We start from the raw sequence: 27,260 nt of genomic DNA, 5'->3' as shown, positions 1-27,260 counted from the left end.
AAATTTCACTACTGGGTATTTACCCAAAGAAAATAAAAACACTTTCAGCAAGTTGTAATTATTTTTCTGGTAGATTTTGCCTTGGTGTTGATGGCTGCTGACTGATCAGGGTGGTGGCTACTGGAAGGTTGAGGTGACTGTGATAACTTCTTAAAAGAAGACAAGAATGAAGTTTGCCACATTGTTTAACTCTTCCTTTCACAAATGATTTCTCTGTAACCTGTGATGCTGATTGGTAGCATTTTAGCCACAGTAGAACTTCTTTCAGAGTTGGAGTCAATTCTCTCAAACTCTGGTGCTGCTTTATCAACTAAGTTTATATAGTATTCTGAATCCTCTGTTGTCATTTCAACAATCAATATTCACAGGATCTTTGCCAGGAGTAGATGCTATCTCAAGAAACCACTTTCTTGTTCATTTAAGAAGCAACTCCTCATCCATTAAAGATTGATCATGAAATTTCAGTGATTCAGTCCCACCTCTGAACTCCACTTCTTTTTTTCTTTAATGTTTATTTATTCTTGAGAAAGAGAGAGAGAAAGAGAGACGGAGTGTGAGTGGGTGAGGGTCAGAGAGAGAGAGAGAGAGAGAGAGAGAGAGGGAGACACAGAATCCAAAGCAGGCTCCAGGCTCTGAGCTGTCAGCACAGAGCCTGACGTGGGGCTCAAACTCACAAACCGCATGAGATCATGGCCTGAGCTGAAGTCAGACACTTAACCGACTGAGCCACCCAGGTGACCCTGAGCTCCACTTCTGATTCTAGTTCTCTCGCTGTTTCCACCACATCTGCAGATACTTCCTCCCCTGAAGTCTTGAACCCCTCAAAGTTATCTGTGAGGGTTGGAATCAACTGCTTCCAAACACCTGTTAATGTTGATATTTTGACCTCTTCCCATGAATCATGAATGCTTTGATGGCATTTAGAATTGTGAATCTTTTCCAGAAGGTTTTCAACATACTTTGCCCAGACTCATCAGAGGAATCACTATCTATGGCATCTATAGCCTTAAGAAATGTATTTCTTTTTTTTTAACATTTATTTATTATTGAGAGACAGAGAGACACAGAGTATGAGCAAGGGAGGGACAGAGAGAGTAGGAGAGACACAGAATCTGAAGCAGGCTCCAGGCTCTGAGCTGTCAGCAGAGAACCTGATGTGGGGCTCGAACTCACAAACCATGAGATCATGACCTGAGCTGAAGTTGGATGCTTGACTGAGCCACCCAGGTGCCCCTGTATTCCTTAAATAATAAGGCTTGGAAGTTGAAATTACTCTTTGATCCATGGGCCGCAGAACGGATGTTGTGTTAGCAGACATGAAAACAACATTAATTTCATTGTCCGTCTCCACCAAAGCTCTTGGATGACCAGATGCATGGTCAAAGAGCAGTTATATTTGAAAAGGAATCCTTTTTTCTGAGCATCAGTTCTCAACAGAGGGCTTAAAATATTCAGTAAACCATGTTGTAAACAGATGTGCTGTCATCCAGGCTTTGTTGCTCCATTTATACCGTACAGGCAGAGTAGATTCAGCATAATTCTTAAGGACCCTAGGATTTTTGAAATGATAAATGAGCACTGACTTCAACTTATAGTCACCAGCTGCATTAGCTTCTAACAAGAGAGTCAGCCTGTCCTTGAAGCTTTAAAGCCAGGCATTGACTTATCCTCTCTAGCTATGAAAGTTCTAGATGGCATCTTCTTCCAATAGAAGGCTGTTTTGTCTACATTGAAAACCTGTTGTTTACTGTACCCACCTTCATTAATTATCTTAGATCTTCTGGACAACTTGCCGCAGCTTCTATATTAGCACTTGCTGCTTCACCTTGTCCTTTGATATTATGGAGACGGCCTCTTTCCTTAAGCCATATGAACCAGCCTCTTCTAGCTTCTAACATTTCTTTTGCAGCTTCCTCACCTCTCTCAGCCTTCAGAGAATTGAAGAGAGTCAGGGTTTTGCTCTGGATTAGGCTTTGGCTTCAGGAAATGTTGTAACTTGTTTGATCTTCTATCCAGACCAAGAAAACTTACCTCATATCAGCAATACAGCTATTTCTCTTTCTGATCATTCATGTGTCCACTGGGGTAGCACTTTTCATTTCCTCCAAGAACTTTTCCTTTGCATTCATTTACAATTTGGCTAACTGGACGAGAGGCCCAGGTTTCAGCCTGTCTTGGCTTTAGACACACCTCCCTCACTAAGCTTAATCATTTTTAATTTTAGACTTAAAGTGAGAGACATGTGACTTTTCCTTTCATTTGAACACTTAGATGCCATTGTAGGGTTATTAAATTGGCCTAATTTCAATGATATTGTGTTTGGGAACAGGGAGCCCCAGGGACAGGGAGAGATACAGGAATGGTCAGCTGGTAGATCAGTCAGAACACACACAAAATTCATTGCTTAAATTCATGGTCTTACATGGTTGCCCCAAAACAATTACAATAGTAACATCAAAGATCACTGACCACAGATCACCATAGCAAATATAATAACAATAAAAACGTTTGGAATATTGTGACAATTACCAAAATGTGACACAGAGACATTAGGTGAGCAAATGCTGTTGGAAAAATGGTGCTGATAGACTTGCACAATGCCACAAAGCTTCCATTAGTAAAAAATGCAGTATTTCCAAAGAGCGATAAAGTGAGGCCAATAAAATGAGATATGCGTATATATTGGCCTCTGTCCCCAGTTTCTGACACAGGACTCCTAAACCCTTGCAAAGAGAGATGTTAGGAAAATCTTTTGTTCTTACATTTAGTCTTTGGCTCCAGTTCCTGACACAGAGCTCCTAAATCCCTTGGAACTTCCTGAGTGATAAGAGTGTCATTTGTTCTAATAGGTGACTCTTGTTGAACTCCTGGATGTAAGGGGTCAGAGGTAAGCCATGATTAGAAGCTTGAAATGTTCAATCTTCCCCCACACACCCCATGCCCAATTCTCCAGTGAGGACAGAGGAAAGGAGGGCTGGAAACAGAGTTAATGATCAATCATGCCTACATGTTGAAGCCTCCATAAAAATCCCAACAGTATGGGGTTCAGAGAGCTCATGTGTTGGTGAACCATTTTCCTGCCTGGAGGGTGATGTACCTCAACTCTACAGAAATGAAAGCTCCCATGCTCAGGACCCTCCTAGACTTTGCCCTATGTATCTCTTCATCTGGCTGTTCAGCTATGTCCTTTATCATATCCTTTGTTATATTATAAACTGGAAAATGTAAGTGTTTCCTTGAGTTCTGTGAGTTGTTCTAGTAAATAATTGAATCCAAGGTGAGGGGGTTGGTTTATGGGACTTCGAATTAGTAGCCAAATTGGACAGAAGTTGTGGGTAATCTAGGGACATACCACTGGTCATTTGCATCTGAAGTCAGGGGCATCCTTGTGGGACTGAATCCTTAGCCCGTAGGGTCTGCTCTGCACGAACTTCAGTTAATTTCTGAATTGAATTGAATTGAATTGAATTGTAGGACACTCAGATGGTGACAGTTGATTAGTGGGGGACCCCCCCACCCGGCACCACCAACTGGCGACCAGAAGTGTCAGAAATGAAGTGTTCTGTATGAGTAGTAAAGGCGAGACACAGGGGAGAAATGAATTCTCCTTTACAGAAACTTCCCCACCTTCCACAAAATGTTCTTCACTCTGTGGGTCCAAGTTAATGGATGCTGCAGTCTCCCATCCCTCCAACCCCACTCCGGTTAGGACAATCAGACTGATCTTGCCCAGTAAGATTGTACTCAGGGGTTTGAATGTGTGAAACCATGAGCTAAAAACATCGATTTATCTGCAAAAGCCCAAACTGTATCCAACCAAGTCAGATTTTTTTTCTCTTTATAGATTTATGTACTGTGCCAAGGTAATTTTATTCTTTCTAACATCAGGAAAAGACCCTAATACCCATTGAGCCAGTTTGAACTTAAAATGAACTTAAAATTGTCTGAGGCTTTTGGATCAGATTCTCAAAATACTCTCTGAAATGAATCCAAACAACCACTGCCGCTGGGCTGCCCAGACTGGTTTACTAGCGTCATTGCTGATCCTGTGCCCTTTGCCTGCTGCCTGTGCGTTTTGCAAGTGTTGCTTTGCAAGGCTTTCCAAGGAACAGTGAGGGGCTGGATCGTCATAGCACCAATCCTAAGCTGGTCTGCACTGGAGAATGTCATAGGTCGAGACCCTTGGACACCCTATGCCACCTTCTTCATATTACAGTTGGGGCCAGGAGGTCCAGAGAAGTCAAGGCCATCCTGTCTTCTGTACCTCAGACTGGTGCATTTGTTGGGTCCTCTTCCATCCCAGTTGTTCTCAACCTCAGCTACACATCAGAATCATCCAGAAGCAAATAACCCTTCTGACCAGAGAGGATATTTGTTGCCCCAGCCCAACCCAGAAGAGGCTACACCTCCCACTGAACCTGGCCAAGCCAAGAGCTGGGTGTGAGGTGGGCTCAGCATGTCTGTTAAGCCCAGAACTGCACATGGTGAACCTGGGCTGCCTCCAGTTCCTCCCATCCCAAATACCAATTCCATTTCCCCAACTATAACATGAAGGTCTTGGTCTAAGTTATTGTAGCAGCTGCACAGTTCTTTGATTACTAGAAAAGCCAGTAATTTTACTGGAAAGGCCAGTAAAGTTATGTGAGTTCAGGTTCCTCAACTGTCTTATTCCTTTGGCATCTCCAGTGCCTACACAGTATCTGGCACATAGTGGCAAACAATAAATATTTGTGGAAGAGTAAATGAGTGAGTGAATGAATGAATGAATGAGTACACAATACATACATAAGAACAACAATTCCCCAGACATAAGAACACCTGGACTAGATTCTCCTCCCTGCTTTGTAGGTTCTTATATAGATATGAATTTGTGTATTTAGGAAGGAGCTGGTGTAATACTGCTTAAAGTCAGATTCTGATTCGACTATATTCTAACCATTTGATCTTGTAGGTTATTTCGCTTGCCTGCGTTTCAGTTTCTGTATGTGTAAAATGGGAAAATAGTCCCTAGATCACAGTGTGTGAAAAACCCTTGGCACAGTGCCTGACACATGGCAGACACTCACATGTTAGCTATTGTCAGTATTAATAGGAAGCTTTGTTTCCATGTATGCCTATCTATACCTGTATCTACTTTTATACTCATTTAACAGCCATAAAGTTCAGGGTTAAATAATTATTGTGTTTATCCTACAAATACTACTGACTGTCTTTGGCCCCCTTTATAGCTCTGACTCTTTGCCCAGCTTATTTGCAACTCTTAAAGAGTTACAGTCCATGTGTTAAGTGTTACATTTACACTTTCTTCTTGGTTACCAGAGTTACAGCTTATCAACACAGTTTAAATTCTCCACGCCTGTTTTCTATCACTTGTCTCCCGGAACCATCCACTTGGCAAAGCTCTTGGTTCCTTCTCAGTATTTTTTTTTTCCCAGTCACCTGATATTATGCCTGTCTCTTCTACTGTTTTTTTTTTTTTTCTCCTCAGCTTCTCCTCCTTCTTCGGCAGGGATAGCAAATGGTTTTCATTGCTTGTGCCAGCTCAGATAGCCTGGAGAGCTACATTGAGGCTTCTAAGGCCATGTCTGGGGTTGGTGGGGCAGAGCATCATGATTGATTGGCAATTCCTGCCACTGACGTGAGAGAGGAAGGTAGGGCTATGTGTGGTAGCCATTTGCCATTCTTATTTGGGCAAAGGAAACACTGTGACATCTTTTTGCAGCTTTACTATAAATCTTCAAACAAAATCAAACGTAGGCTAAAAAACAAAGTTAAATCATCTAATACAGTATACCACAACTTGGCCAGGTGGTAAAAAATGATTTCTTCTCACTCTCTCTCTTAGCCAGAGGGAACATCTATATCCCCCTGTCTTTGGGGAACTGGGAGGCCTTGGTAAAAATGTTCTTCCTTCTCTCTAGAAAGCACAGGCTACAATAGACAGATTGCTTCAGAAGTAATATTAAATTTGCTGAGTAAACTCTGAGATCTGTTTGGTTAAAAGGAGAGCTAGGCTTTCTAAGAGATTGTAAGTGAGGGCTATGTGGTAGGGAAGGTATCACTGGCCTAGGACCAATCCTGAGTGACGTGCTTTCTTACTTCCTCAAAGGCCTGAATAAAGTCACCTAGGTTTGTCTCCATACTTCAAGAAGAGGAGGTATCCAGGGAGGGGCTAACTTGTGAGCAGAGGGCTTAGAAGCATCCATGACTGGTACTGGGTCCTTCTGATGAGACATGGATAAAGCCCCCACCTGGCTCTGTATACCCTGCCCCACTGTGGACCCATGACCAAGTCTTAAGATTCCCTCCTTGGCACCTTTTGGGATGAGCACTGGGTGTTGTTTGGAAACCAATTTGACAATAAACTTCATATATTGAAAAAATAAAAAAATAAAGATTCCCTCCTTGCTCAGAAACCTCTCCTCTGTGAGAAGACATAAAGCCAGCATGGCCACTGACCCCATCTGTCTGACCATTCTTCTTTTGGCTACTACCCTGGGCTCTCCTGTCAACAGTGACTACCTTGTTTGTGACCACAGCAGCAGCATCCTTTATAGCCTGCAAGGCCTTGGGCAAACTTCCCAACTGCTCTGTATCTCGGTGTCCTCATCTATAAGATGGCGATTACACTAAGAGCATCTACTTTGTAGGGCTGTTTTAAAGATTAGAGGGGTTAACACATGTGAAGCTGTTAGAACAGTATTTGGCACATGATAAATGCTTCCAATGCTAACTATTATTATCATTAGAAGTGCTTTTCCTTTTGTCCTATGTGACCCTAACCACACTATGAGGTCAACTGGGCCTCCAGGTTAGAATCCTCTTCATAGGAGGCAACAGAAGTTCTGGAGGGGGAGGGTCTTTGTCCTAGAGCACCCTGCAGGTCCAGATGCTGAGCCAGAGCCCAGTTCTTTTGAGTCCATTTCTGGAACTCTGGGTGAGGCCACCTGTGATTTTTAGGACTGGTCCCAGACCACACTGGTGACTGATTCTGTTTTCCTTTGAATTTTTCACATACAAAGGATTCTATAAACAATCTGAGATTTTGATTATGTCAAAGTCAGATTGGACTATGTCACTCCATTTATAAATGTAGACATGTTGAGTATACACCTTGGTGTGACTATTAATCCGCATCCTTAAGAAAGAGAATGGGTGAAGACATTTCTTCTTTTATGCCTGTCACAGAACTGCTGCTGTTATTGGCTCTGAGACCATTCTAACTCCTTTGCACCATTGCCCAGTTTTCCTGTTGCGGAACCCCATCTATTATGGGGCAAGGGGCAGGGCTTTTAATCCTCACTCTTCTTGTTTCCAAGGAGAGGGGCTTCCACCACAGTAACTCTCTTGGCCTCCCCCTTATTCTTCATCCCTCCCCTGGGAGAAGGAGAGACTTACCTGTTTGGTACATTGAGGGAAGGGCACCCCCACTTCTCTCTCAGGGAATACATAGCTCTTTCTCTTCTAAGCCATGATTCTATAAGCTTAGGTGTCCATGATTCTTAGGACACCAAGGGGGGACACTTGCAGTTATCCAGTTCTGCCTGTGATAGGCTGGCTCTTTCTGGGATTTTAGTATTTAGAATCCTGTTGTTGAACACTGAAGCAACATTCCATGTGCCTAGTTTTACCAGTAATAATTGTGATGTTTTGAGCTCTGTCTGCCTGACCCTGAATCCATCTCTCAAGTGTTCTGAACTCAGGCAGAGAAAAGGAGTGTTGTTTATTAGGTCCCCTCCACTCCCCAAAACCTCTCAAACTCTCAGTCCTACTTCCCAAGCCTGAACTGCCATGTGCTGCTGGTGGTCAGTGAGCATATTCCCTATCCCTTTGGTCACACTGACTGGTTCAGGATGGGCACATGATCCAAGCTGACCCAATAAGATTCGTGGATAGTTGTAATTTCCACTGGAGTTATTTAGAGGAGCGTATAAACTAAGACTCATTGAGTGAGGTTTTTTTCCCATCACAGAAGAGCCTGCCTGAATAGAATTGAAACCAAAGTAAGCAGAGTTGGAAGATGGAAGGGGACAGAGGCCAAATGACAATGCCCATAAATCTCCTCCCCTGCTTGAGACAACATGAGCTGATCTTTGTCACTTGCAACCAGACAACCTTGGTTATGCAATACTTCCCTCTCTAACAGTTTGGCAGAAAAGCCCCTGAACTTGCTGATGGGACCCCCATCACACCCTGCTCCTGATACTGTCTATATTTACCATACACATCAAGTTCCACGGATACTTCTATGGCCCTAGATGTCCTACAGGGACAAGTTTGAACCCTATCTGTTAAGTGGATTCAGTGTACTTTCATGTAATAATCACAAAACTTAATGCAAATGTGGCCCCTTCAGCATATTTTACATGATTCTGGAGCCACTTATCATTTCTATTATTCTCTCAAAACACATCAGAAAGGTGCCTCACCACTCCCCTTGACCCATCACTAAACCTCACTGTGGGCCAGAGAAGAGAGGGCAGTGTCAGTCTGGCCCCGACTGTCATCATCTTCTGGGTTTTCTAATTTTCTTTTTGAAGAAAACAGTCATGTCAGATACATGGCAAATATAAACCCGAGGATATGATGGAGGGAAGTCTTCACATTTGTATGGCCATGGTGTGGTTTCTGAAGGGGCCTCCTGAGATGGGTATTAACCTGGTCTTGCAGATGAGAAACTGAGGCTCAGAGCTGTGTCATAACTTGTGCAGCACTCAGGACTGCCCATCTCCAAAGCCCAGGCTCTTGGCCATAGTGTCGCCTTCTGGGCACAGATTCTTGGTGCCCAGTGGGCAGAGAATACTTCCATCCTCCCAAGCTCTGGGGTCCATTTCTCCATAGGTCATGCCAGCAAGGAGTGAGTTCTCCGTCTTCTGAACCTTGAGCATTCCCTGCCTTTATTGCTTCTTTGGTCTTAGCCTATACGGATTTGTAGCGAAGCACTTTTCTTCACCTTACCACCCAAAAGGTTGTGATAATATCGCTAAGAAGGCTCAAATTGGTGGGAGTGAAATCAGAACAGACTCAGTGCCAGTACTAAGCAGGACTCATGCAGTTCACAAAGGTGACAAGGGCTTTTACGACTGGTGATGCATATGCATATGGTACCTGCTGGGTCTGAAGCCTCTCACCATCTCATACTCTATTTGGGACTGTGAAATGACAACAATTTTTTGGTGTGGGGAGCCATCTGGCACTATACACCAAACTTGAACGTACATAAATGGCATATTTGCTAAGGCTGCCATAATAAAGTACCAACAACTGGGTGGTTTAAACAACAGAAGTTTATTGTCTTACCTGTCTGGAGGTTGAAAGTGCAAGATCAGGGTGTTGGCAGAATTTGCTCCTTCTGAAGGTTGTGAGAGGGAATCTGCTCTGTGCCTCTCTCCTAGCCTCTTATGGTGTGCAGGCAATCTTTGGCTTTGTGTGGCTTGCAGAGATACCAGCCCAATCTCTGACATCATCTTCACATGGCATAAGCCCTGTGGGCTTGTCTCTATGTCCCAATTTCCCCTTTATAAGGAATTTCAGCCCCATTGGATTAGGCCCCACCCTAATGACCTCATCTTAACTCCTTACACTCTCAATGACCCCATTTCCAAATAAATTCACATTTTGAGGTACTGAGGGTTAGGACTACAACATGAGAAACTGGGGTGTGGGACATATTTCATCTGTAGCACCTAGAAATTTCACTTCTAGGAAGCCACCCTGCCAATCTACTTGCATGTGTTCACAAACAGGTATTTTATAAGATGGTTTGGTAAAAGCAATATTGGAATGGGCTGCATTGAAGGAGGTAGATCTATATATGCTACTGTGAACTGATTTCCAAGGTATATTATTAAATAAAGAAGCATCTTATAAAAGGCAGTGTGCTCATAAAACAGAACATAACTTTGATTTTTGTAGATGTCCATAGAGATGATCAGAAGGATGCATGATCCAAACTGTTAACAGTGGTAGGCTCTGGGGAGAAGAGAGGGAGTAAGGGTGGACAAATGGCCATCTGGGGTTTCCTGGCACACTTCTGATCATTTGAAGCTTTTATAATGAGAATGCACTCATATATTACTTGAGTAATACACATAAAATTTGTTTCCTTTCCATACCCAGTGGTGAGACTGCACCCAAAGAATGTACTTCTTAAACCACATGGTCCCCAGAGGGTCTCCATGGCTCCATGGAGAAAGCAGTTCTCAGAACCTGAGCAGGGTCGAGTCATTCTCTGCCTACTGGGCACTGACAGTCTGTGCCTGGAGGGCTGGGCAGCAGTATGGCCAAGAGCCTGGGCTTGGAGTTGGGCAGTCGTGAGTGCTGCACAAGTTATGACACAGCCCTAAGTCTTGGTTTCCCATCTGCAAGACCAGGTTAACACCCATCTCAAGGGGTCCCTTCTGAGGCCACACCCTGGCCAGTTGCTTATGTTAGTATTGGCTCACATTTCACTTATGGGCCAGAAAATATGCCTAAAATTTACCTGAAGCCCAGACCTCTGGCATTCCAAGCAGGCATTTGTGAACTCTTCAAGAAAAAGCAAGGCTCTTGGGTTTTGGGCCCTAAGAAATGTGTATAATTTAGTAGGTGAGGAGAAGGGACTATAGGACTCTGACAGCGGCAGAAAACCCCTCCCACCTCCCCACATAGTCCTCTGCCTTCTCTATATTTAAAATTATTTTGCTCAGACTAAGTCTTCACTTATTTTCTCATTTTTTCTTTTTTACTATTTATGTATGTATATACAGTTGACCCTTGAACAACTGGCCTTGAACTGCATGAGTCCACTTATATACGGACTTTTTTTTAAATAAATACAGGACAGTACTGTAAATGTATTTTACCTTCCTTATGATTATTTAAATAACATTTTCTTTTCTCTATCTTACATTTTTATAAGAATATGATGTATAAAACATGTAACATCCAAAATATGTGTTAATTGACTGTTTATGTTATCAGTAAGGCTTTTGGTGAACAATAGGTTCTTAGTAGTTAAGTTTTGGGGATTCAAAATTATACACAGATTTTGATTGTGCAGGAGGTCAGAGCTCTTAACTCTTACATTGTTCAGGGGTTAACTGTACATGTATGTAATTTTTATATTAATAGGAAAGGTATGTGCATATACATTAATCTGTGTGTGTGTGTGTGTGTGTGTGTGTGTATTGTGAAAAGTGGGGAGGGGTTAGAAAGAGAGAGGTGGGGGGAGAGAGGATTTCTAATTTCTATTCATCTCAGATTTGTCAAGGAATGAAGAAATGGGATCAAAACTAATTAGCTAGAGATTCTGATTCCACGAGATGTGTCACAAATATCCCTCATAAATGAGCAGCTTTCAAAAAGATGGAGTCCAATAAAATTCCCTTAAAATGAACATTATTCAAATAGCCCTCTAATCTCTCTTTCAGGATTCAGAAAGACCTTCAAGGCCTCAGTGTCTCAAGGTCACTGTTAAAACATCTGCGAGCAGTGAAAACAGGTTGGTTATTTGAGTGTTCTGAGTGTTTGGATCTGGATAAAAAGGAGCTGACGTTTCTATCTTATTCATTCAGCGATCTGGTGGGTTACAGCTCTGTCTGCTCCCTGTGTAATTAATTGTAGGGCTTAGCTAATGCCTCCTAAATTAATGCAATTATCAGTGTCTCCGAATAACCACCTTCGTGCACTGCTATCAAAACACACTGTTGATGGATCTGCAGCCAAAGCAGGGACGCTCTGAGACTGGAGTTGGGATTGATTTTAATTAACTTGTTTCTCATATTACAAAGGTGAGAAAAATACCGATTCTCAGTAGCTCCAGATTAAAAGAATGGAAGAGGGGGTGTGCAGATGGGCAGAGAGACTCGTGAAGATAATAGCTACAAGGTATTTTTGTTCCAAAGCCTCTATGTCTATGCGCTGTGTTTTATTACCACAGTTGGCTGGGGCTCAGCCCAGAACCCGTTAGCCTACTCTCTGCTTCTCATCCCGGGACTTGAGTCTAAAGAGCCCCTGACTTAATTTGCTTTGGACTGAAATGTGGTGTATTCTTGGGAGCAGCGCAACCTTTCCTCTCTTTGCCCCTTCCACCCTGATATTTCATTAAATATTTCATTAAATGTAGAGCTCCAGAACAAAAATCAGGTGAAAGAAAAAGCTTTTTTATGTTTGAATTTGTTTTACACTATAGCTTCACTTTTAAAGGCTCATGTTTCCAGGAACACAGCCCAGTCTCTTGGTGTGGATGGAGGTGCTTCTCCTCTGGGTAGACACTTCAAAAGGGGTATCCATTCTTGGGGCTGGGTCATGAAGCACCATCATTGTGGCACGTTGTATTCCAATGTGGTTTGCTGGATGTTGGGCTGCAAGATGGTCACTGGAAAAGGGAAAGGTCAAATAAGTTTGGAAAATACTGTATGTCCCAGAATACCTCCCTCCTTAAACTACCCTAATGTCCTACGTACCATAACATATCAAAGGCTCTGAGAAATCCTGCACCAAGCAAGCATGTTTAACCTTGTCCAACCCCAGGGCTACCCATGATAATTGGCCACAGACCTCTTCACTTGGACTTCATCCCTATTAGCATTGAGCAGAAGTAGTGTTAGGTAGAACTCAGATGAGGCACATTTCCTGCTGGGGGATGCACCTAAGATCAGGGCCTTACCTGAAGACCTCATCTCTGTCACTACTTACTGTGTAACCTTGGCAAGTTCCTTCCTCTCTCTGGGCCTCAGGCTTCTCTTGTGCATGAAGAGGTTCCGCTCTTGGATTCTATGCCTCTGTTGGGACTGCAGACAAGTCAACTCAGTTAAAAACCAGGGGACATAAAGGGACAGGGAAATAGGGGAAGAGAATGATTGAAGGAAAGAAGACATAGAAAAGAAAGGGACCTGGCTTCATAGAAAAAACATGCTGAAGAAGACTGTTTTCTTTGCAACTGGTTAGGGTTAGCAGTAAAGAATCTAAGATCCCCTCTTCTAACAGCCTCTGGTGCTATAGGGAAGGGGGCAGACTGACCATTCTCCATGTCTGAAATGCCAACATAGCTTCTAGAAATCGCCTCCACTACCAAGAGCTGCTAGTTTTTTAGCAACATTTCTGCTGCCACCCACCATCCCCACCTCCAGCATCTGTCAGGGGCTGTCATCTGGTCAGGGCACAGTGAGGAGGAAACACAATGTAGCCCAGTGGGAGGGACCCCTGGCCCCATTCTTGTAGCTTGAGGCTGCTCCTCTTCCAGGAGAATGCCACTGTCACTGCAGTGGAAAAGTCCTACCCCAGAGGTCAGCCAACTTGGCTTCAGGCAACTCGGTAAGAAGAACATTACCTTGCAACAGCTGAAAACAGAGGATTAATAATTTTCAATGTGATTCTTGTTATAACCTTCTTCATATGCCCCAACAGGGGGGATTTCTTGGTGCGAACAAAGGGAAGCATGGAGAGGCCGATTGAGGTTTGCGTTCTTGGTGGAGTCTCTTTCTGAGTTATTTCCCACTCTGCTCAGATCTGTTTCTCTGAGAGATGGGCCTGGCTAATAGTATTAATCACCATTTTCATAAAATATTAAATTTTAGATAAAAATTATTTTAATGTGGATGAAAATCACTTTAAAAAGACTAACCAAATGGAGCCTTTGTTGTGGCCCAGACGCTGAGCAGGCCATCTGTATGTGATCTTAACCTCCTCTCTCTGCAGCCCCATGTGGTTGGCACTGTTATCATCCCATTGTATAGACGAGGACCCTGAAGCCAGAGTGGGCAGCTTCTTCTCATCATCTGCTTGCTTAGATCAGAAGCTCCAGCCTTGGCTGTCCCTCTCACCTAATCTGCAGGTTTAAATGGCCACTTGATTAAAAGGAGAAATTTTGACTGACTGGTCCTTTTGGTCTTTTACAGTTCTGACATCTCAGATGACTGACTGTCTTTGCATGTTCAGACTTTTTTTGTTCACTGGCCAGTGGCTGCTGCGCCAGCACCATGGCTCTTCTGGGTCTTGATGTCACTGATTGGTGCCCACTGGGTGGGGGTCTCTGCAACAGTGACTGACAGGTAGAGCACACCAGCCTCCAGTTACACAGCCCCAGGCAGTCCCACCTCACCTTCTTCTGAAGGTTATTTCCAGCTAGTTGACCTGTCCTATACCACATGACCCAGCTACCCTGGCTGTAGCTGGTTGGATCAGCCAGGGGGGAGCCAGTCCCCAGGCAGGCCGGCAAACCAGAAAAAAGTTTGGTGTGCAAGTCCTGCAAGTCAGAGTTTCCTATACTTATGACCATTGGATAAATCTATCATAGCTTCCCTTTTGAGGACTTTGAACTTAAGCTGTAACAACTGAGAAGTTGGTAGAAGGTGGAGTGTGAGACAAAGAGCCACAGAGAGAAAAGAGTGAGAGACATGAAGGGACAGAAAGCATAGGGAGAACAAAAGGTGGTGGCGGTGGGAATGGTGGGGGCAGAGATGAGATCACATATCTCATGATATGTGATGGGAGACACTTGGGGCTAGGGAGTAAAGGGTAGCCCTAGTGAGGGAGTAACATAAGATCCAGCTGCTGGAGTTGTCCCCAAACCCCCTGTATCCATCCTGGGTCTTAAAGTGGAGCTGGCCAGCTTTCTCTATTCTGCCCTGTATCCTAATATTAATCCTATGTAATCTTGGTGAGGGGCTGGAACAGGATTCCGGCCCTGGGAGCCAAAAAGCCAAGTGGATGCACCTCTTGACTCTTGCACTCTGCTAATGACTTTAGCTCATTAGGTGAACTGGCTGCTTTTCCCTGTCCAACTGAATCATTTCTCCAGTTCCTTTCCTGTCTGGTCCATCATCAGAGGAGACTTGATGTGATGCTCAGAGTCTGACTCCCTCCCCCATCACCTGCCCTTCCTGGTTCTTGCTCCCTGTCTCCTTCCCTCTTTCTCTGTCTTAGTCTTTCTCTCAAATGAGACTTCAGAGCTCTTTGGAGTGGGACAATGAAGCAGCCATGCTCTTTAAAAATGCTGTCTGACAAAGGTGTGGGAGGATTTTACTTGATAAAGAGAGAGCTGGAGAGAGAATTTCCTGGAGAAACCTGTCAAGTAGTTTCTTATATGAACCTGCACGTCCTGCTGGCTGGGCTGTCAGTCTCTGGTGGAAGCAGAAGGAAAATCTCTTGCTGTGGTTATTACACTGAAGGCATTTATGTCCCATCGGTGCTGCCCCCCTGAGTATCCCAGGCCCCTCTTAGGAATGTCCTGGCCCAGTGGATCTGAGGTGGGCCTGAGGCTTTGAGTCTGGAGACACAAATGTCCTGGAGAAAGCTCTCACTGGCTGCACCCACCCTACTGACTCATTGCTTATGAGCAATTCTCGGGGAGGGACTTACTGGTGTCATTTCTCCTGGTCTCAAAACCAGGCAGATTCTCCCACACATCAGGCACATGGTAAACCATAATTTCTAGAGAGATATCTTGGAAACTGTCTAAGACCCTGCCACTTCCAACATTCTTGACCTTTGATCTTATATTATTTAGGATTATCTGGTTACCAATGACAGAAATCGCTCTGGCTAATCTAAATTTAAAAAAGAAATTCATGGGGCATCTGGGTGGCTCAAGCAGTTAAGCACCGGACTCTTGGTTTCAGCTCAAATTAGGATCTCATGGTTTTGTGAGTTCAAGCCCTTCTTTGGGCTCTGCACTGACAATGTGGAGCCTGCTTGGGATTCTCTTTCTCTCCCTCTCTCTCTGTTCCTCCTCCATTTGCACTGCCTCTCTCTCAAAAAATAAATAAACTTAAAAAAAAAAAAAGAAATTCATTACAAGGACAGGAGGTGGTTCATAGGAAATGCTTGACTCCAAAGCTTTGAGGAGACAGAACCAGGCCAGTTCTGGTGGACAAAGCAGCAGGAAATGATGGGCAGTCTGTTCAAGTCATCACTGGTGGGATGAATCAGCAACCAGGATTTTCTGTCCCTTTGTCACTCTGCTCAAGGCTCAAATTCTCATGAGAGAGAAGGACTAATTGGCCTGGTTGGGATGATATGCCAGACATTGCCAGGATCACCTTGATTGGAAGTCCTACTGCATGCAGTGAAGAAAGGGGAAAACCAAAGTCTGTTACCAGAGGAAGGGAACATGGTGCTATGTAGCCACAGCATTATGTCCCCACCAACCGACCCTGATTTTCTATATCTTTGTGCTAACCCTCCATGCTTTGCTTGCTATACCATTCACAGATTTGGCACTTCCAAGCATTCCTCCTGAAGTTTTCACCTCAGGTCTTTACTCAGTCATTCATTTGCTTACTCATCCAATCACAGTGCACTGAACACCTATTGGGGTCATGCACTGTGTAGGAGCTCTGGCTTTGTGTCCCCATGACGTTAGCATCCTATATGGTTCCCCTCATTCCTTGGCTCAGTGAAACCTCTTGCTTCACCTTAGCTCAGTCCATCTCTTTGACTGATGCCCAAGTCTGGCCAGTTCTAGGTCCACACAATGTGGGAACAATTAGAAAGAATTTGGGGAGGGGCGCCTGGGTGGCGCAGTCGGTTAAGCGTCCGACTTCAGCCAGGTCACGATCTCGCGGTCTGTGAGTTCGAGCCCCGCGTCGGGCTCTGGGCTGATGGCTCGGAGCCTGGAGCCTGTTTCCGATTCTGTGTCTCCCTCTCTCTCTGCCCCTCCCCCGTTCATGCTCTGTCCCTGTTCCAAAAATAAATAAAAAAAAAAACGTTGAAAAAAAAATTAAAAAAAAAGAAAGAATTTGGGGAAAATATGACTCTCTGTATGAGTAAGGGTTTGTGGTAACCTTTAGACATTAGCACCAGAAAGTGAGTCAGCATGTGCCCCTTAGTTGGAGAAGATCCTTTTGGGTGAGGGGGTGGGAAAGAAAAGGTATGCTGTCTGGGACACTGATGAAGGAAGCTTAGTTGGGTGAGAAGAATGTACTAATAACATGGGGTCTTGGGCACCTAAGTGGAGTAGGGAAACATGCAGATAGAAGTGAAGAATGGGACAGCATGAAGGAGAAAAGTGACACCTGATTTGGAGTCTGAGGATCTACTTCTGTATCTTAACCATATTGTCTACCAGGTGAGTAACCTCAGGTCCCTAATGGGGTCTGTCTCCTAAGTTCTGCCCAGATGTAAAAACCCAAGTCTTAGGATCTGATATATTCTTTCCACTCCAGATCATGTTGGATTCACATTTCCTCTTTATGCCAAAGCCAAAGGAAACAATTCCAACAGCCTGTCACTTAAATCACAGGAGATGTATTACTTTCAACCAGGGAGAAGCTTGTTATAAGAGAAGCATCATACATGCCTGCAAAGATGGGAACCCAGCTTATAGTGTCCTTGGCAGCCTGTCAAGGGGTTATCCATCACCACCACCACTCATGCCCACCTTTGTGGCAGTCACCGGCCAAGCATGAAGCAGGCTTTTGACCCCTGGAATGAAGCCTAGAAAGAGAATTCAGAATTATGTCCTCCAAGGAAGAGAGAACCCTTAGATCTATAGACCCCAACCCCCACATCTTTTACAGTTTGTTAGGACCACTTTGATGGTTAGGATCACTTTGATGGTTTCTCTAGAACTGAAAGACTATCATTCAAAATGATCTTGGACATTTATTCTCTGATCAGTCCAAAATGGGAATGGAATACAACTATCCCTCCACATATACACAATCAGAGAGGGCTGGCCAGGTTGCTAACTGGGCCATAGGAAGTCAGGCAGTCTGGGGCTGACTGTTGCTTTTTGAGGTGCTGGTTGGTGATATAAGCAGATTTGGGAGAAAATGGGAAGTTAAGAGGTCAGTGACATGCAGAGAGGAATAGATTTTTGTTCTGTCTTTGGTTGAGATACCTCTCCAATATCTTTTTAGGCTATGAACCAGGGCTGTTTTCTAGAGCACAAAGACCAATGACCAGGGTGAAGAGTGTGGTGGGTACAGCACTCCTGGCTCTCTGAATGGCAGGTGCCAAGTCTTAAAATTATGTCTGGAGTTGTCTGTGCTGAGTATCAAAAGCACAACCTGTGGAGGATTAGAGCAGGTCACTGGGTATCTATCCTAGTCTGTCCAGGCAACTATAACAAAATACTAGAGACTGAGTAGCTTACAAACAACAGAAATTTATTTCTCACAGTTCTGGAGGCTGAGAAGTCTAAGATTAGAGTCCCAAGCATGGTTGAGTTCTGATGAGGGCTCTCTTCTGGGTTGCAGACTACTTGTTGTAACTTCATATTCCAGCAGGGTTGAGCTCGCTCTCTAGGGCCTCTTTTATATGGGCAGTAATCCCATCTATGAGAGCTCTGCAATCCTGATCTAATAGCCTTGGGCGTCTTCCAAAGGCTCCACCTCTTAATACCATCACGTGGAGTCTTAAGTTTTCAAAGTACGAATTTGGGGAGGACACAATCATTTAGACCACAGCAGCATCTGTGAGCATCTGGAAGGAATATCTACCTTTCTAGGTTGTAGTAAGGTCTCAAAGATCTAATAGATAAGAAAGTGTCCTGAAAACTCTCATATACCACATCAATGTTAGCTGTATGGCTATGCAAGGATAACAGAGAGAATCTAAACTGGTCTTGTGTTTCCCTACAGCAGGGAGAAAGGTTTCTTTCATTAGCATGAATTCTTATTTAGCCAGTCTCCATTTCCCTGGAACCAAACTTCAGGCTCTCCCAGGCAGAGGCCACATTTTACTCCATGTATTCCTCAGTGCTTAATGTGGGACCAGGAGAATGGGAGAGGGTCAATAAATACCTGTAGAATGATTTATAAATGTTCAGAAGGGACACAGAATTAAAACTACAGAATATGAAACAAAAGAAGGTCCATCATCACAAACTTACATGTCTTTAAGGGTCACACAAATAATGTTGAAGAGTGAAATGGGTTGGGTAGAATCTGATAGGAAAGTGTGGGAACTGTGGGAACTGGAGAGGGCATGTCACATCTCTCAGAGGCAGCTTCTCATTTTCAGCTAATTGTTTCCAGGAGGGAATGTGGGTCCAATAAATCCAGATCTTCAGAGTATTCATTCATTCATTCATTGAGAGAGCCTGAGTGGGGTAGGGGAAGAGAGAGGGGAAGAGAAAAAATCCCAAGCAGGCTCCACACTCAGCATGGAGCCAATTCAGGGCTAGATTCCACAACTCTGGGGTCATGATCTGAGCTGAAACCAAGAGTTGGATGTTTAACTGACTGAGCCACCCAGGCACCTCTAGAGTATTTTGAACAAAGCCTGAAATCTACACTGAAAAAATGGTGTCTTCATATTTATAAAGTTTTGTCAACTAATTCAAATACAAAAACAAAATAAGACAAATCAGTATGCAATACCCTCAAAATATATCTGTTGGCTAGGTTTGGTGTGACACCCACCATTATGAGACTAAAATACTACCTCTTCCTTTCGTGGGTGATAAGACAAAGGCCAGAGATGGGGAGTGGCTTGCCCAAGGAGGCAGAGCCGGTGGTAAGCAGAGGGTTGTGGTGAGGAGAATGGCAAGGAAGTGTTTGAGAGCATCCATGAGCCTTCTGGGAAGGCAGGACTCCTTTCCCTCTCTCCCTAGGGTTCCTGCACTTCCTTGTCCAGTGTGTTGGCAAGAGGCTCTGGAAAGGCCAGGCCACAGTCCCTGATCTGCTTGCCATGAAGATGCTACCTTCATGTTCTCTGCATGAATAGCAGTCATTGTGGGTCCACCTCCCTGATTAGAGCCTGGGCACCAACAAGTACAGCAAAAGGAAAAAGACAGAACTGTGGAGCTTCAGAGGAAAGGGGCTTCCCCAGGGGCCTGGTCCATGGCCTTGGCTCTGGCAGTCCCAAAACAGGCAGCCCAGCAAGCCTATTAACTCTGTACAGACAGGCAGAAGAGGGGTAGGGAGGAGGGACTTAGGAAGCCACAGTGAAGAGTAATGAGGCCCCTCCCAAACCCTCCCTTCTCTGGCCCCAGGAGCTACAGTCTGAGACCCAGGGATGATTTGTTTGCCCACAAAGCTGAATGGGATGACAAGCAAATCATCTGATTGGCTGAGAATGACTGGTTAATTAGGAAATGAAATCGGGGACTATGCACTCAGAGCTGTTTGTGGGTTTGTGGGAGTTTGTTTGCTTTGTTTTATTGAGTGGGTGGCTCTCACCATCATGATAATAGAGAGCTGATGAACAGAGAAAACACAGGAAATCATTTGGCCTTCAGCCCAAAATGAGGGCTGCAGGGATGAGGATTTCAGTGTTGGAGGAGGGGACAGCAGCTGTTCCCGGCAGCACAAACCAGGACTAGCTCTTCTTGGCCACAACAGACCTCCCCACCCAGGATGCCCACCCTGGGTTCCTCCCAATCTTCCATTGCCTCTCCTACCTCCTTACCCAAGTCCAAGTCCAGGCTGGTTTTCAGGTGTGGCTACAAGCTTGTACCACATAGGGATCCTCTTTAAGGAAAAAAGAACACAAATTTAGGTATGAAAGTGAATATTGATTTTGAATGAAGAGAGTAATTCATAATGAATAAGAAAAAAAATTAAAACCTGACAAGATGCACAAATATCAGAAAAACAGTAATGTTTGTATTAATTAACTGCTGGTATACCTCTAAAATACTTTTTTATTCTCTATGTGTATTGGCTTCATATTCTCTTTGCTTCTTTATACATCAGTGATTAGGTTATATGATTTTTCTATAGAGAGAATAGAAAGATTCTTTGTGCAGAAGAAAGCTTTCATTTTGGTGAGGTGTCAATGAGGATGAACTCCTTCACTTCCCATGGTACATTGTCTAAGGATTAGAATAACATCCCACAGGCTGCTTCTAGCTCTGTCCATTCACTCACTTCCTTCTGGTGTTGAGCATGTTCTTCTTGAGATATGACCCCTGGCCTTACACCTTCATGTTGTAATGCTCGGTAAGTCAGTAAGAGTGAGAGCTGGAATATCCCTGGAAGCCATTTCCACACCAGAACAGTTGGCAATAGCTTTACTCTACATGAAATTAACTAAAAGCTCTCTATATATCCCACTATACTCATGCTAAATGTAACTCTAACCCAACTTCTTAGGCAGATCCCCAAATGCCCATAACTCTCCAAAACCTCCTGACACAAGCACATTGCAGGGGAAAGAAACAGCAGTCCTAACTGATGTAGTTCAAGTGTCTTACTTTTGCAACCTTTACAAAAACATCTGGGCATGTGAACCCCTTGTTAGTGCCTTTCCCGGGTCTTTGGAAGGAGTTGTTGCATGTGAGGATCCTGGAATTCCATTTGTTTTGTGGTAATTCCACTAATAATCAAACTCTGCCAGCCCTTTTGTCCTCCCTCTCCTCCATCTCATGTCTTCTCAGGTTTGGCATAGTGGAATTCAAATTCCCAGCTCTGACCCACACTGGTTGTATAGCTTTCAGGAAGCCATCAGCCCTAGATAAGCCATGGCTACCTTGCCTCAATGATGGGAAAGCTCCAGTTGCAAAGAGAAAGCAAGTTTTCCCCCTTTCATGGTGGTATTTGGCTAAAGGAAGGGCAGAGTTGGGCTGAACAAGTATAAGCATCATTTGGGAACTGCTACAGACCTTTGAGATGACTTAGCTAAGTATTGCCCCAAGTCTATCCTGTGCAACAAGAATCAGCTGCGCAGATGACAACATTTATTGAACACCCACTATAAGCCAAACACTCACTGAGGCAATAGGACTATAGCAGTGAATACTGAAACATGGCTCTGCCTTTAGTGAGCTTATTTCAGTTGTGGGGGAGGCAGGGAAGACACTTGAAAAAAATAATATTGTTGAGGTAAATGTAGGTGGAGAAGGTACTAATTAGAGGCTACTGGTAGAGGAGGCTATCAAAGCAGATGAGCAATGACTCCTGGAGAACTGAGCAAGGAGGAGGGACAGTCACATGAAGATCTGGAGAAGTAGTCCAGACAGAGAGCCCTGATCTACAGCAGTCTTGGCCAGTGTGAGGGGCAGAAGGAAGTCACAGTAGATAGCAGAGGACAAAAGGAGATGGTTTTGGTAAGGGATCCCAGGTCAGAGTATGCATAGCTTTGAACTGAGGCAGGGATTTGGTGTTTTATTCAAATTGGGCTGAAAAACCACTAGAAAAAACAGGCACATGGTAGGATCTGTTGTGAATTTTAATACAATAATTCTGGTCTGTAAGTAAAGAACTTTTTATATGGGTGTAGAAGTGAAGTCAAGAGACCAGTTGGGAGACCATTATGTCAGTCAAGCTGAGAGGTTATGGTGGCTGGGTTGAGGTTATAAAGGTGGAAATGAAGAGAGATGGTGGGATTCAGGATATAGTTTGGAAGCAAAACCAACAGTATTAACACTTGGAGTGGATGTGGGTTGTGAGGAAAATATAGAATTCAATGATGACTCCCATATTTTTTTAGCCTGAAAAGCTAGATAAATGCTGGTACCATTTAAAGGTTGAGGAGCTTTGAGGGCTGGGGGCTCCTTGTTGGAGCAGATTTGGGAGGGGTGAATTATTTATCTCTTGCTGCATAACAAATTACTCCCAAATTTAGGGACTGCCAACAACAATAATTATTTATTATCTCTCCCAGTTTCTGTGGGTCATTCATTCAGGAGTGGGTTAATTGGGGGTGCCGGCTTGAAGTCTCTCCTGAGGTTGCAATCTTTTTAAGGCTTGACCGATGCTGAATAACCTGGTTTCAAGGTGTCTCTCCTACATGGTGGGCAATTTGGTGTGAAGTCTCAGTTCTTCTCCACATGGGCTGGCCCACAAGACTATTGAGTGTCCTCGCAGTACGGTGTCTGGCATCCCCCACCCCCACCCCCATGGGTGCCATCTAAGAGGCAGTGAGGTGAAAACTATAGGGCTCTTTCTGGCTTAGCCTTGGATGTGACAAATAGTCACATCTACAGTATCCTATTTGTCACAGCCTATTCAGTGTAGGAGGGACTACACAAAAGTATGAGGCATACATGCTCTTTATTGGCATGATCAGTAGACTCCTTCAGTTGCAAGTGACAGAGAACAATTCAAGCAAGCTTAAAGTGAAAAGTAATATATTGATTTTGAGAAATGGAAAGTCCAGTGGAGTATGCATGACTGGATCTAGGAGCTCAAATGAAGCTATTTGGACCCAGTGTTTATTCTTTCCTTCTCTTGGCTTCCATTCTCACATGGGTAAATTCCCAAGGGTGGCCAGATGGCTGCAGATTCACCAGCTTTATATCCTTTCATCCAAGTGCAGCTGAAAAGAGAGCCTTTCTTCCCCAATAGTTTGAACAAAAGTTCTGGGCTTGATTCCCAATTCCACTGACTGACTTTAGCCTGGGTCGCATGGCAACCTGTTGGAGTTGGGAAGTAAAGCCTAATCCCTCCAAAGGATGGGCTAAGAGTGGGATAGAGCTGTTTTATGCTCTTCAGGCACAGAGGTGGCTGAAACCAAGTGTTCGTCTCACAGAACTCAGTCTGGTGGAAGAACAGGTACACTGGTAGGAAGGACAGCACTAGAGGGGAAGCACATACTTCCAGAGAGATAGGAGGGACACCTGAGCTGGTGCTCTCATCTTAAAGAAGGTGTAGGGATTAATCCAAGATAGGGCAAGAGTGCTCCAAACAGAAGACACAGCATGTGCAAAAGCAAGGAGTCAAAATATAGTGGTTTGGAAATGAGTGGAGAACTATATCCAGTTCTCTGTTTCTAGAGAGCTAATGGCAGAAGTGACAGGGAAATAATCTGGGTTGGGGAGCTGACTTGGATCACAAAGGCCTTGCACTTACCCTTAGAGCACTGGGCAGCCTGTGGATAGGCAGTGGACAACCCCATTATGTTTCCATTCTCAGTGGGTCTCTTTAGCAGAGGGTAGAGGTGGATCAGAAGTGGCCAAGCCTGAGCTTGGAGGGGGGTGGTCAGGCAATAAGGAAGTGGTCAGTCACAGTGGTACAGTGGTATAGGCAGGAGGGGAGTGGGTCTGAAAGAGAGAGGCACCAGGAAGACTAACAGAGGAAATGAGTTTGGAAGGCAAGACCCTGGATAGTGCCAGTGAGAAGGCAGGCTCATGGTTTCCTTGGGCTGCATGACAGGTAAAGAAGATAGAAGTGGCAAATCTAGCCCTTAGCGCCTATCCCAGAGAAGCCCTTGCACATGTCCCAAAGAGCCTTTGAAAGGAATTTCTGTGAAGTGCTGTTTATAATCTGAAATATAAAAAGGCGATACAGCATAGAATGTGGTTAAGGCCTTTAGCTCTACCTCCCATGTTTACAATAGGACTGCTGTTGAGTTGAGGGGCCTGGAAGACCCCATCAGGTGAGTCCACCAGGCAGCTGGATGTACAACTCTGAGGCTCAGAGAAAATCCAGTTCGCAGACTTATTTGGCATATGCATGTTTCAAAATGCTGTGCTTTAATATACTCTCTTAATTAGGATCGCCATGGTTGTAAGAAACAGAAGCCCACTCGAGCTACTAAAGCAAAAAAGGGAAGATACATCTTAAAGACACAGGTCTGAGACCCCAAGGCAAGAAACATGGCCTCAGCAAAGTCTAGAACTAAGGCTGCAAAGCCACCACGTATTAAAGGCCACTTCTATCACATGTTATCTCCCTCTTATTTGGGGAGAGTTTGTTAAAGATCTTTCCCGAAGCAAAAAGTTAATTTTAATAGAGTCTTTCCATCCCATCCACCTCCAGACAGGTTCTCTAAGGCTCTACAATTTCACCATTCACAGGGGGAGAAGACCCTCAGAATACCACCTGAGAAAACCAGGCTTCCCTGGTCACAGTGGTATTTATGGCCACCCATTGGAGAGCCACATGAAGCTTCCTCTGCCCCCACCTCTTCTTTGCTAATTCAGCTCTAACTTGGTTGCATCTGCTTTGCTGGCAGCTTCATGGAAGTTAAAGGGAAGAATTAAGGAAAAGAGGAGAAAAAGCTGCCGGAGACTTTCCTGTGACTCGCTGCTAATAAAGTTGATTAGACTGACAAGTCTCTCCAGTTTTATTACTGACAGCTTGTGTCCTCATTTTGATTTATCACCACCACACCTACCTGAGTCAGGAGTGGAGATTAGCCCAAATTAAAGCTTGGGTGACTCAGGAGAGCTGAGACATGACAGCAGGTGGAGGTGGAGGTTGAGGGGGTGAGAGAGCAGCTAACATCTGTGGGTGGGTGGACACAGGCCCTGGCAGAGTCAAATATGGAGGTACCAAGGATTGACTTCTCTAAATGGGAGGAGGGGGGATTTTACTATTTTCTCTCTGACCATGGAAGAAAGTCCATAAATAAAGCTTGTGGGTTTTGTGTGTGGCTCTGTCAGTCTCAGGGGGGTAATAAATTTTAACCAATACCTATCTCTGCAGATACCTGGGAACATGAGCTCAATTATCTCCAAAATAAAGCTATGCATTCTGCCTGTCTTATCTTCTTCCAGAAATACTTCAGCTTCTAAGTGTGGGCTGGCTAGACATGAAAACACTTAAGTTCCTGGGGAAGTCTGGAACCCATCTGTAAACCCTCCACAGTACCCTTAGAGGCCCTCCGGCAGCTCACAAAAGATTTACCATGTAACTATAAATTTTGGTAGTTTGACCCCACACTTTCTGTTGCTCCCTGAGAAGCCCAATTCCAAAGACTTATCAGAATTTTTCAAAGACCTGTTGTTGAAAGTGCTGCTATAAACATTGGGGTATAAGTGCCCCTATGCATCAGCACTCCTGTATCCCTTGGGTAAATTCCTAGCAGTGCTATATTTCTGGGTCATAGGAAAGAGCCTAAATGTCCATCAACTGATGAATGGATAAAGAAATTGTGGTTTATATACATAATGGAATACTATGTGGCAATGAGAAAGAATGGATATGGCCTTTTTGTAGCAACGTAGATGGAACTGGAGAGTGTTATGTTAAGTGAAATAAGCCATACAGAGAAAGACAGATACCATATGTTTTCACTCTTATGTGGATCCTGAGAAACTTAACAGAAGACCATGGGGGAAGGGAAGGAAAAAAAAAGAGGTTACAGAGGGAGGGAGCCAAACCATAAGAGACTCTTAAAAACTGAGAACAAACTGAAGGTTGATGGGGGGTGGGAGGGAGGGGAAGGTGGGTGATGGGTATTAAGGAGGGCACCTGTTGGGATGGGCACTGTGTGTTGTATGGAAACAAATTTGACAGTAAATTTCATATTAAAAAAATTAAAATGAGGGTAATAACAGTAAAAAAAAGAATTTTTCAAAGAGCATAGTAGTTGACTCAAATCTGATGTAAGAATATACCTGGAGGACATTTGAGTAATAACTCTGAGATTCCTTTCTTTTTTTTTTTTTATTTATATATGAAATTTATTGTCAAATTGGTTTCCATACAACACCCAGTGCTCATCCCAAAAGGTGCCCTCCTCAATACCCATCACCCACCCTCTCCTCCCTCCCACCCCCCATCAACCCTTAGTTTGTTCTCAGTTCTCAACAGTCTCTTATGCTTTGGCTCTCTCCCACTCTAACCTCTTTTTTTTTTTTTTCTTCCCCTCCCCCATGGGTTCCTGTTAAGTTTCTCAGGATCCACATAAGAGTGAAACCATATGGTATCTGTCTTTCTCTGTATGGCTTATTTCACTTAGCATCACACTCTCCAGTTCCATCCACGTTGCTACAAAAGGCCATATTTCATTTTTTCTCATTGCCACGTAGTATTCCATTGTGTATATAAACCACAATTTCTTTATCCATTCATCAGTTGATGGACATTTAGGCTCTTTCCATAATTTGGCTATTGTTGAGAGTGCTGCTATGAACATTGGGGTACAAGTGCCCCTATGCATCAGTACTCCTGTGTCCCTTGGATAAATTCCTAGCAGTGCTATTGCTGGGTCATAGGGTAGGTCTATTTTTAATTTTCTGAGGAACCTCCACACTGTTTTCCAGAGCGGCTGCACCAATTTGCATTCCCACCAACAGTGCAAGAGGGTTCCCGTTTCTCCACATCCTCGCCAGCATCTATAGTCTCCTGATTTGTTCATTTTGGCCACTCTGACTGGCGTGAGGTGATACCTGAGTGTGGTTTTGATTTGTATTTCCCTGATAAGGAGCGACGCTGAACATCTTTTCATGTGCCTGTTGGCCATCCGGATGTCTTCTTTAGAGAAGTGTCTATTCATGTTTTCTGCCCATTTCTTCACTGGGTTATTTGCTTTTCGGGTGTGGAGTTTGGTGAGCTCTTTATAGATTTTGGATACTCGCCCTTTGTCCGATATGTCATTTGCAAATATCTTTTCCCATTCCATTGGTTGCCTTTTAGTTTTCTTGGTTGTTTCCTTTGCTGTGC

At 44.1% G+C, this 27,260-nt stretch overlaps 1 long non-coding RNA gene across 1 annotated transcript in view; it reads left to right on the top strand.

Moving 5' to 3' along the window:
- Nucleotides 1–24,924, top strand: part of LOC147573485 (uncharacterized) — a 47,636-nt gene extending 22,712 nt beyond the window's left edge. The window contains exons 3-4 of the long non-coding RNA XR_015244532.1: nt 11,412–11,482; nt 24,826–24,924. This is a non-coding gene — a long non-coding RNA (uncharacterized LOC147573485). The remainder of the gene's footprint in view (nt 1–11,411; nt 11,483–24,825) is intronic.
- Nucleotides 24,925–27,260: the final 2,336 nt, after the last annotated feature.

Source organism: Puma concolor, chromosome E2 (assembly GCF_028749965.1).
Source record: "Puma concolor isolate L17-30 chromosome E2, mPumCon1.1.hap2, whole genome shotgun sequence".
Classification (NCBI taxonomy): domain Eukaryota; kingdom Metazoa; phylum Chordata; class Mammalia; order Carnivora; family Felidae; genus Puma; species Puma concolor.
Note: the sequence above shows the minus strand (reverse complement) of the source record. Positions and strands in the feature narration are given on the sequence as shown.